Source organism: Camelus dromedarius, chromosome 10 (assembly GCF_036321535.1).
Source record: "Camelus dromedarius isolate mCamDro1 chromosome 10, mCamDro1.pat, whole genome shotgun sequence".
Taxonomy (NCBI): Eukaryota; Metazoa; Chordata; class Mammalia; order Artiodactyla; family Camelidae; genus Camelus; species Camelus dromedarius.
This window is the reverse complement of record NC_087445.1, coordinates 45,585,708-45,598,043: the sequence shown is the minus strand read 5'-3', so window position 1 is coordinate 45,598,043 and position 12,336 is coordinate 45,585,708.

Below are 12,336 nucleotides of genomic sequence, written 5' to 3'. Positions count from 1 at the left end.
CATGAGAGGAGGAAATCAAGTGTGACAGCCAGATATAAGTATTCTTAGAAACAGGCTCACATGATTTGTGTAGAAGTTATGAAGAGCTGTTAGTGGAGTCTAGTGTTGTTCAATCTCTCTGGATGAAGTGTAAAAACTTCCTCACCTCTAGGATGAGTGGAAGTCTTCCTACATTATATCTGAGTTAATTTGGGAACTGTGCATCTTCTTCCAGAGAGACAGAAGGTTGCCTTTGTCTTTACAGTTTTAATGGTTCTTGAGCTTTGGAGTTGAGTCCAAAAGTAGCAAAGTGAAAAAAATCATCAGTGCAGGGATCAGAAAACCAATTTCAGACCTAGTTATGCCACCTACAAGTGGTCTTGTGGGGCCACTGGGTCTCAACTGAACCTCAGAATTCTGATTTTTAAATTGGAACATTACTTACCACTCCTGTTAGACTGTTTCTGCTAAATGATGCTGTGTGGCTCCAGAAATAATGCATAAGCACCAAGCTAATATTTTAATAGAGCTATATAAATATAAGCGCCAGTACTAGTGATGGCCAAAGAGAAGCCTGTTAAGATGATATCTGTTTAGGAGAGGAAATGAGGTTGTGAAGTTGATATTAATGATCTTTGAGGGCCTTGGTGAATGGTTCAAGTGATGAGAAAGTAAGAGGTTTGAATTTTCCTCTTAAGAACAGAAATTTTTGCAGGACAGAGTTGTCAAGTTTTCCAACTTAATGAACCTGCAACTTTGATGTGGTAATAGAAGCTAACTGTATAGATTGGCCTTGAATTTTAATGATTCATAAAAGAAGTGCTTTAAAGATGCTGTAGCTAAGAGGCTAATGTCTGAAGTCTTGCATCAGATTGCGTACTGCTTCCCTTTTCTTGGTGATCAGCACCTGGCTGGCCTAGGCAACAGAAATCATAACTGTCCCTTCATGTTTACAGCTAGAACATCAGCATGATAAGGTCAAACTGGATGAGAGGGTACATGTAAATTAGTTGGGAAGAGAAACCACACAATTTAAGACTCATTAAATTTACCATATACAAATCAGAACATGCTATCTCCTTGCCAACATAAGCTCCCTCCTCTTACTTTTCTTCTAGCTACGTAAATGTGCAATTATTTCTGACCTTTTAATCTCTTTCCCTCACTCTACCACCCCAACAGTTGTCAAGACCAAGATATTTTTTCTGCAGATCCTTTTTGTACTCTTCTCCAAAAAGAGAGAGGACCCAAAGGACTCACACTGTCTATAGTGAGCCAGATTGGAGCTCAGACATAGACAGTATCTAGAAGTCTAGCTTCTGTTGGACTACGAAAAATTCAATATACTAGTGAACTGAGCTTGGAGACTACTTTCAAATTTTTGTCTCCATTGTGAACCCCTTCTGGTCATCCTGGCCATCACTGCTTGCAATAACCTTTTCAGCACCCTCCTTCCTCTTCTGCCTCACAAGAATATACTCTTCTGTCTGTGTCAACTCTCTGCTTGCCTTGAAGAGCTTAGACCCTCTATCAACAGATAAGTTCTTCCATTCTTACCTATTGAGTTTCCCCCCAGGAACTGTGGCAGGTTTGACCACAGAAGTGGTTCTGTCCATAACTTCAGCTATTTATTCTTGCTTCAAGGGTCTGGGAGAAAGCTAGCTGGATGTTCTCCACTCTCATTTTGTAGTGCTTGGTCTTACTCTATTTTCCTGGCTTCCTTCTCCTTTCCTTCCCAGGGCCCATCACCAAATACTATGTCTGGTTTTCTCTGCATAAGAATAAGGGTGGGGAAAGGGTGATAATATTACAAATAACTCAACAATATAACTGTTATAAGTGTTTTTCCAGAATTTAAAGGACATGTGGTTACCAACTGCAAAAACAATTAAAACCAAATGTAAATTGCTGGATCCAAACTCTATTACTATAATCAGGATAACCTGGTCTTTGCTTAAGTTCTTTCTGTCCTGGGGAAGTACTTGGAAATTCAATATCCTCCCCTTGGCAGTTGTCCACACTGCTCCTTTGGACCCTGTAGGCAGAGAATCTATTTCCAAGCTCTGCCCTGTGGCCACCTTAGCCTAAGATACCAGTGTTACACTCACTGTGTATAACAGGGCACTTCCTCTCAAGCTCCCACACATAAGAGGCCATTCTCTAAAGAAAGGTTTGGAGACCCAATCTTCTTGCAATCAAAACCAAGCTGTAGGCTTGGGTCACAGTACAAAAGATAGTTCTCCAGCTTACCCACTGTCATCTTCACACCTATAAATTAAACAAAACCATACCCACCTTACAGTGTTATTATAAGGATTTAATGAGAAAATGTATTAAAAAGCCTTAATGCAGGGTGTGGAACATGGCAATGTCTCAATAAGTAATATGAGTCATTGACACGGTCATCAAGGGAGACAGTAGACAGCAGTGTTTATGAGCACAGACCCTGGAGCCAGGCACCCAAGACTGGAATCTGTCTCTGCAACATATAAGCTCTATGACCTTGGACAAGTTATTTAACCAGTCTGTGCCTCTTTCCTCATCTGAAAAACAGGCATGATGATGATGATTATGATGGTGATGATGATAGTGATGATGATGACAGTGATGTTGATGATGATAAAACTTATCTCATCAGTTTGTTATGGATATTAAGAGAGTGAATATATGGAGAGTGCTTAAAAGAGTGCCTGACACATACATATTAAGTGATACATATGTGTTAGATCCTATTGCTATTATTGTTGTTGCTGTTATCTCAAAAGATGGTAAAGGGCTCAGCTACAGCTCACCAAGGATGCAAGCACATGTTCTGCTCTAAATCAGATCCTCTCCATTCTGCATTGCTCCACCCTGGACTCCTAACCCTCTTCACAATACCAACACCACCACCACTACCACCACCATCACCATCACCACAGAATAATTCAGAAAGCCTCAAACCACCTCTATTTCCACTCCTAAGAAGCAGAATACTCAAGGTCTAGAGTAGATATTCTCTACCCATATCTGTCCCCACCCCAACATTAAACACAGGGCACTCCTTGGACACTGAAGTGGAAATCACATAGACTTAACTGAGCACTTACTCCTCTAGTAGGGCTCCCAATGCTCAAAGAGGGACTCTCTTATCCCCTAACTTGTTTCTGTTTTATCCCAGCCAGGTGACTGAAGCTCCAGTTCTTGCCCCCAATTCAACTGCTTCTTTTCTACCTAAAGACAAGGAAGATAAGGAATATGATTCAAGCTCCTCATAAATGTACTGATGTCAAGTTTAGTATATTTCCTATTTTTGACAGGTAGTGTAATAATTTTAAAGAAATACTTTGGCAGGTCACTGAAATCTCCAGTGGCCACAGTGCCCCCAGAATGGATTCTAACTGCATCACTAACTTTCCTTTCACCTAATTCCTGTTTAAAGCTTTGGTGATGCACAGACAGAGCTTCTTTAACATGTAGTATATATTAAAAGCAAGAAAATTTCATCAACAGAGCATTAAATTTAAATATCTAAATATTAAAGGGTTGGAAATTCAACCTAATTAAAATGGCTGAATGCAGAGTCACAATTAAACAGTGAGAGAATTACAGAAAAGTAAATATTTACACACACATTGTACACTTATTAGGGTTTACAAAGAAATGCTTCTCATTTGCACAGCTTTCCTTTGTAATGATATTGTTATGAGGCAATAGATGTGGTTATAGTTAATAACAGATGTTAAATGGCGTAATTCAACCAGAAACCTCACTAATTACTGCAGAAGCACAAGACAAATGCACAGCATAATATGGGAGGTATTTCTTATCTGTTAGTTTATAAACTGAAGAAGAAGAAAGGTCACTTGTAGAAACAGAAGGGCTTACAGTAAAGCCTTAGACATTTAAATAAAAAATTTAAACACTTTAAAATTACAACAAACTTCCCATTCTAGAGAGTTCATGCTTCATTCAGAGAAAACAAATTGGCCTAAATGAGTTTGAGTTAACTTGGCCACTCTAGTGGTAATCATTTTCTAAATTAATTTAGGGAGAATGTTCCATATTTTAAACTGCATTACATGCTGTCTTTATAATGATGCTTACCATCAAATATTTCATTTTCCTTCAGTCTAATCCTTCTCTCTTTACAAGGGCTCTGGGACAAGTAAGGGGGAGGGAGAGCAGAGCATAATGTCACCTAAAGTAATTTTCTTTTACATAGACTATATGGAGAAGAGGTGGGAAATAGAAATGATTAAAATAAATTTTCATAATAAATTTGGGAAGGCTGAATGGAAAAATTAAAACCAAGACACATCTTTTATTTTCCTCCCAAAAGCTTAAAATCTGGATAATATTTGTAAAACTCCCTACCCTCTTAATACAGTTGATTTTCATTGTACTCCGTAATGTCATCCAGTTGTTTCCTCCACTTCCACTGTTGCCTTTTAAAAATTTTTAATTTTAATTTTTTAGGGGGAGGTAATTATGTTTACTCATTTATTTATTTTAATGGAGGTACTGGGGATTGAACCCAGGACCTTGTGCATGCTAAGCACACACTCTACCACTGAGCTATACTCTCTCCCCATGTTGTCTTTTTAAAGTATAGTCGATTTACAATATTATATTATTTTCAGGTGTACAGCTTAGTGACTCAGTATTTTTACAGATTATACTCTTTTAAAAGTTATTACAAGATAATGGCTACAATTCCCTGTGCTATGGAATTAAGAGACACTTCCATGTTGTCTTAATAGTGCTGGCCTTTGAAATGTTTGTGGTTGATTTGCACCATATTTTACAAAGCTTTACTTTTTCGGTTTAATTTCTATTGGTCTTCAAGACTAAAGAGCTTGCTTTCCATCTTGATTTAAATAAAATCAGAATGCTGAAGTTAAAACAGCAAAATTTTCCAAAGTTTTTAGTTGTTCAAACACAGCTGTGCACACATAGGCACACAAAGAACATGCAATGAGAGAGAGAGAGTGCATGAAAGCACAAGGTGGAGGGTGTTGTTTGGGAGAGAAACAAAAGAGAAAGAGAGACAAATAGTGCCTTTAGATTTCTATGAAATAGAAACTATTATACCAAACCTCAGTTTCTTCACAATGTTAAATAATTGTCCCATTTTATTGTGGAAAGTCTGGTGGCCAAGTGATTTTTTTAATGCCTTCAAGTAAGACCACTTTGAGTCTCCTTTTTTGGTTCTCTGGAGAATAACTTTCTCAATAAAATAGAAACTGGACAATAAAAATCAATACATATTCACCACTAAAATTGTTTGAATCAAGGGAGAACTTTTTTCCTTCTGTATTATCTTTTGGGACAATTTGGAAAGAAACCTGCTCAGGAAAAAGGCAAAGAGTTTATTCTGGGGATAGAAAGAATGGACTGGACCAATGCTTCTCAAACCTCAGTGTACATATACAGTACCTGGGATCTTTTTAAAAGACAGATTCTGACTCAAGAGGTCTGCAGTGGGCCTGCCACCCTGCATATTAGCTCCCATGTGATATAGATGCTGCTGCCTTTGGCTCACTGTGAGCAGCAAGGGCTCAGAAGACCACTGGCAGTCACATCTAAATCTGGTACCTTACACAGCACTGCTCGACTCATCAGGTGCAGAGCTCTGCAAAAGGAAGCAAAGTGAAAGTTCATATTGAGCCTTAAATTAGAAAGCTGGAAGGGTACTTAAGGGGAACCCTGATTTATTTCCCATCACATGGTGTTCTGTAGTACCACATAGAAATCATTCCAGATGGCTGAAAAAAGTATGTTTGTAACAACTTCCTTTGAAGACAGCCTGCAACATTGCTTGGTAAGTTAATTCAGTTTTTAATAACCTCCATCATATTTAGCAAATACTCTTTTTGCTATATCATCAGCTAATTCTTGGTCCAGACTTTTTAAGGCAGAAAAATTCTCTAAATGATACCCTCTTTTAAACTCAAAAACTATTCACTAATGTATAATCTCATAGTTTCCATTCTTTACACTAAGCTATCTCAGATGGTTTAGACTTTTCTCAATGGGACATTTTCCAACCCTTTAATCATTTGGGTAATCTTATCCAAGTGATGTCATTCCCCCAGAGAGTAATTTATTCTATCCTCAGTTAAAAAACATCCATCCACTTCTTTGTTTTCATTCTTTCAATCCCTAATGGCCCACATCCTTTCAAGAATTTCTATGTCATTTTAATGGGTGATTAACATCTTCTTAAGATCTTTTGGTAAATAATTGCTAAATTCTCAGTATTGTTAAGTTATTCATTTGCAAAGTAAGAGACAACAATTAAGAGACAAAATTATCATCATGTTGTACTTCTGATGTTCTGTGCTTTGTTATTTGCCTCTGAAATAATCTAATAGTTTTCTAAATAGTTCCTAAATTATCCACATATAAGGCACATGAACTAAATTAAATTATAGGAACTTTAAAAATAAAACAATGATTTCCTATATTTAGCTTTATTGAAATGTAACTAATATACAATATACTGCACATATATAAACATACAATTTGATAAGTTTTTTTTTTTACCATCTTAACCATTTAAAAACTTTTAAATGGTTAAGTGGTAAGTATATTCACATTGTTCTATCTTTAACTTTTAATAATTACAAAACCTAACACTAAATATTCAATAAGTAAAATGCACATCAGACACCATTAGGTAGAAATCCCTTTTTCTTCCCGTACTAGCTCTGTGACTTTAGGCAAGTCATCATCTTGGAGCCAACATTTTCTTCTTTTTAAAACAAATGATACCTACCTTATAGCCATTCATACAGATTAAATTAGATAACATATATAAGATGCATAGCACACAGAGGGAATTCAATAAACAATTATTTCACTCCTCTCTAAGTAATGAAACTTACCAATCAGACCATCACTAGTACTTAGGCTAGCATTTTTCACATTGTAATCATTCAATAAATGTGGTGGATGAATGAATCAAAATATAGGAACAATCAAGTTGATTGTCTGGACAAAGAAAAATCACTGGATTTGGTTAAGGCCACTTTTATTATATTCATAAATTCCTATCAATTCCTCAGACTTAGCTTTTAAAAGTTTCACTCTCCGGGTTAAACAATATAACAAAAATGAGATACCAGATATAGATGAGACTGGTGTCTACCTACATTATGAGAATCATACTGGTATAAAAAGCCATATTGGAAGGGCTTAGGGTTTTAGAGGAAAGATAATGTAAATGAATTATATTGTATAGTTGCCCCTTGAGCAATGCAAGAGCATTGTTCCAACCTCTCCACAGTCAAAAATCTACCTATACAATTATAGTCGGTCCTCCATTTTCATGGTTCCTCCATATCCAGGGTTCTGCATCTAAGGATTCAGCCAGTGTGGCATCATATAGTAATGTAGTATTTACCATTGAAAAAAATACAAGTAGAAGTGGACCTGCACAGTTCAAACCCATGTTATATTACATAAGAATTATATTAATTTGGTGGAAGCCTTTATTTAGGTAGGCAAGACTGTGGCCATTTACCTAAAGGGACTGTGTTCAAAATAATATTGTCACAGTTAACTGACATTAAGGGCAAGGTTCCAGAAGAAGGGGTAATGAGAAGTTTGACTTCTTAGTGCCATAAAGACTCCTATCTCTGGAGGAACAGCTGTATCTTGGCATGGCTACTGATTAGTGCAGTGAATTTGGATGTCTTGAGCTACTGAAAGCTTTAGTTTCTCATCTAAAGCCTATCACAGTGTCTGACAGATTTTAGTTGTTTTTCACAGACACTCATTGTTTATACAACATATATGTAGCCTTGTTTATAAAGAAGAAATTAGAATTCTTGAACTCTAAATCTTCAAGGTATGATATATCTGATTATATCTAAAATGTGAATAAATGGATCTGTATTTGTGGCTTCAGATTGTGTGATGATTTATGGCATTTATTTTCATATAATAATGCTGTTATTTCTAGTTTTTAATAACAAGCCTAGATGATCACGATTATCTATTAGCAATTCCAGTTATAAATAGATAAAAATATTTTCCTCCAAAAAAGGAGAATAACTTTATTAACCAAGTAACATTATAACATTAGTATTGATGAAAAATTTATTATTAAAACTACTGCAACCTTTAAGGCAAATCATGGTAGATTTTAAAGCAAATTTGGAACAGTTCGTGATGAATTTGTCATTAGCAAAATTGTTGGTAAGTTCTTTGATATAATATATTTAAGTTGTATGCACACATGGTTGGAATCAAGTAGTTAATTATATGCTAAAACATATATGGAAAAACAGACCTCCAGCCAACCCCCTTCCCCTAAATTCCCACTCACCAGAAACATTTTAAAATTTTTAGTTTATTCTTTTGATACTTCTCTTCATATTTTAAAATAATTAACATATTATACTACTACAGTTTTTTCTATTTTGCCTTGATTTACTGACAATACTTTTGAGGCAGCTTTATTTCAGCCCATAGCCTTGACAAATGTGTACAAGTCCTCAGCCCCATTCATCACAATAAAATCAAGTCATAACTTTGACCCAGTGCTTACATTATTATGACTTTGCAACTGCTATGCACAGTTGAGCCACGTGGTATAATTACTTTTACATTTTTCACATCTAAATTCCTAATTTTTGCTGTTGTTGTCACTTCTTTTTCCTGAATATAATAATTTTTTTTCATTTTCTTAGGTTTATAAACACTTATCATTAATACATCCAGACTCTCCTCTGGTTGAAAAATTCTCATATGTTCAAACTTGTTAGGTGTTTGATCAATATCACCTGCTTAAGTAAATCTCTTAAAGAGCCTCTGATCATCTCCAGTCTGCACTGGTTGCTCTCTAGGACTTCTGTATAGCTAGCCTTTTAGGAGTTTATTTTATCCTTTCTCAGGGGACTGTATTTGCCCATCTCTTACGTCTTCTGGATTTCATGTGTTTATTGTTTTGGGTTTACTCACTTGTTTTTGTCAAGCACATAATTCCGTAACTTCAATAATTTTTGGAAGGTAAAGTTTTGAGATTGTATCTGTCATGAAATGAATTTATTCTACCTCTACATTTAACTGCTAACTTGCTAGGTACAGAATGCTAAATCAGAAGTCACTTTTCCTCAGAATTTTAAAAGTATTGTTCTATTATCTTCTACCATCCAATGTTAGGTTAAGAGGTCTGAAGTCAGTCTGATTCTTGATTCTTGTGTATCTGTTTTTGCTTGTTTATCTCTGGAATTCACTTGACTCTTCTTTTTATCCAACATATTCTAAAATTTTACAAGGATACAATGGCCTTGGTATGGTTTTCACCTATTTTCAAGGCACTATGTGTCCATTCTTTCTGGAAACCCATGACCTTAAGTTCTAGGAAAACTATATTGAATAATTTGTTTAATGATTTTCTGCATTTCATTGTCTCTACTCTCTCTTCTGGAATTTCTGTTACTCAGCTATTGGAACTTGTAGGTTGGTCCTCTTTCCCTTTCTCTCATTCTTTTATTTCTTATCTGCTTTTTCTCTGTTTTCTAGAAAATTCTTCACTTTGTCCTTCTAATTATTTTTGCTCTTTTTATTTCTGCCATTTTAAATCTCCAAATGTTTTTTGTCCTCTGAATTTTCCTTAAAATATAGTATTTCAGTTTAGTTCTATAATTTTAATCTTCTGTCTATAACAAGCAATATTAATAAATTTCATTGTTGGTTTTAATTTCATTCTCCCTGCATATTGTTTTCTCTTTGCTGCTTTAGTCTACTTGTTCTGATTTTTGCCATTTATATCAGATATTTTCCTCAAATGTTTGGTTATCTTTTACAGTCTGCTCCTATTAAAGAGAAGGGCATAAGAAGCTGATTGGAAGTTCTGTGTTCATGGGTAAAGGCTCATTGACTATGGATTTCACTGTAGAATGGTAAAGTTAAGTCATTTTGTTGAACAAATCCCAAAGCTCATAACATTCACTTAATCCTCTTGTTTAGTATAAAACATTACCCCCAACTATGTCTGGTGTGTTCCAGTGCAGAGACCTTCTGTTTTACTTCTCCAGAGAAAAAGCCTCTAGTCGCTTTGCTCACATTGGGGAAGAGAGTCTTGGGGCTTATTTACCTTAAATAGTCTTTCAACTAATCCTCCTTTTTTTTTTGCAGCTCCACCTTCACCTCCCAAATCCAGAATTACCTGGTATTACAAATTCCTGAGAATACTAGAGATTTTTTGGTATAAATCAGATTTTCCCCTTCCCCATTGACAGTTTAGGATTTCATTTTCTCCGATCAGCTACATTACACCACTTATCTATCTGAATTTTATCTTTAAACATTAAACATGCCTCTTCCCTTTTTACTTTATCATTGTGAGTTTATAGTTTTAAAGATATATATCTTTACCACTGACAGTGGAAAGTTAGGAAGGAGTGAAATTAAATGCATGTATTCCATTTTCCACTTTTAACTAGAAGTCTCTATAACTAATTGCTAACTATATATTGAAAAGGGATTTTTTAAAAACCTCCTCTGTTTAAGTTCTATAGTCAAGAAGGATCTATCTCTTTTTTGTTATTATTTGTTTTTTCTATATTTTAATAAAACATATTCTAGTGTTGTTCCCCTATGTGGAAAAAAAAATCAGTGATAATGGCTGCTATACTGTCCAATAACATCTCCATATTTTCCAAGCTTATTGAATGTCTCTCAATAAATGCTTAACAAATACCTGTTGAGATTTTTGAGCCCTCTTAAACTTAGACTTTCCATTATAAAGACAATCACGGGAAACTCAACTGGTCCTTCCCAGTCACAGTGATGAGACTTAATTCATTTTTAATGACCAAGAACTGCCCTAAAATGGGCAGTTTGCTTTGTAAAGTCAGAACAGCCCTAGAGAATAATCAGTGTTCCAACTTCTTACAGGAGATCATGAGACTGATCCTTATTTAAGAAGAAACATACTTTGACAAATGCTTCCACTTTGCCTACTTGGTCTCTCTGAACAGCTCCCCAGGGTTCCTGCATTTCTGAGGGGTGAATATGAGATCTTATTTTCTCTTAAGGTGTCACTATTTATGACTTTCTGGTAGCATTAGGTCCTATTATAACTTGCTGAAGGGTCCATAGATAAACATGAAACAAAATACAAAACAAAGCCTAGATTGACTTTCTGATGGATTGCAATTCATGAAAAAATGTGAAGCCAGATGATTTCCAGGTTCACCCTACAGGTTTTTTGTTTTATTTAGTATTGCTTGTATTCCTCTCAATCCATACTTGACTTAGCTATCTTGTTTACCAACAGCTCAAGTGTGGTTTCACAGATCCATCAAAATTTACAGTAAATTAGAAAGGTAATGTTTCCAAGAAGATTTAAAATTACTGGTAGTAAAATAGCAACCACAACCCAGATTGGACCCTCTGGAGAAGGCTGAGGTTTGCTTTTCCTGAAATGGTAAATTTTAGATTGCGATCAAGGCAGCTTCCTGAGTGATGAGTGAGTTAAGGAGAAAGAGTTTAACAAGCCCGTATGTTTCAAGTTCTGTAATTTCATCCTCCTGGTATAGATTCATCATGTTTTTTGCAAAGTTACTTTAATGTTTTTTTTCCCTAAGCACCATAAAATATAAAACAACATAAAACCTGTAGTGGTTGTTTTGGTGTTGTTATTTACAATTAAACACTTGTTAAAATAAACCTGCCGTTTTGTGAAGGCAATTTGAGAAAATGTTTTACATAACAATTTGAGGTTTAATTAACTTAGTGTTACAGATGTAAAGGCCTCTTCCAAATCCTCCTCATTTTTAAAAAACTAAACTATTCCTCTATTTTCAAATACATAACTGAAATAGGGTTACACACTGCTTTCAATTAAAAAGGCAGCAAGCTTTAAGTGGTCAATTATTTGTTAATTTATAGTGAGGCAGAGAGAAGAAAGAAAACAAGGCTGGGGTAAGGGCTGTGGTCCAAATTTGCCAGTTTCCCAGGTGATTGCTCTATTTGAATTAAAATATCAGTTTTGCTAGCTCAAGTCAATAGAGACTCCTTTCCCCACAGTTCCATATAGTATATAAAGAACAAACCTCAAAGCAATTCAGTGGGCACATACTTGGTGGTTAAAGTACTCTATCTTAAAAGAAAAATAAAATCTTCACTACATTCAGATACGGCTCCTTCCCAGCTGAACATACTATGACCACAATAAGAAGTACAGAAACTAGTTACAGGTGAAACTCAAAAGCCTTGACTCTTAGGTCAGCATGAACTCATTGAGCTTAATCTGCCTCCATGATTTGTGAAACTGAATTGACTCCTCAGTAAACTGAAAGACAAAGCACCAAATTAATGTGAAATGCCTCTTAAATGTAGTTGTACTCAACCTCACCCAAT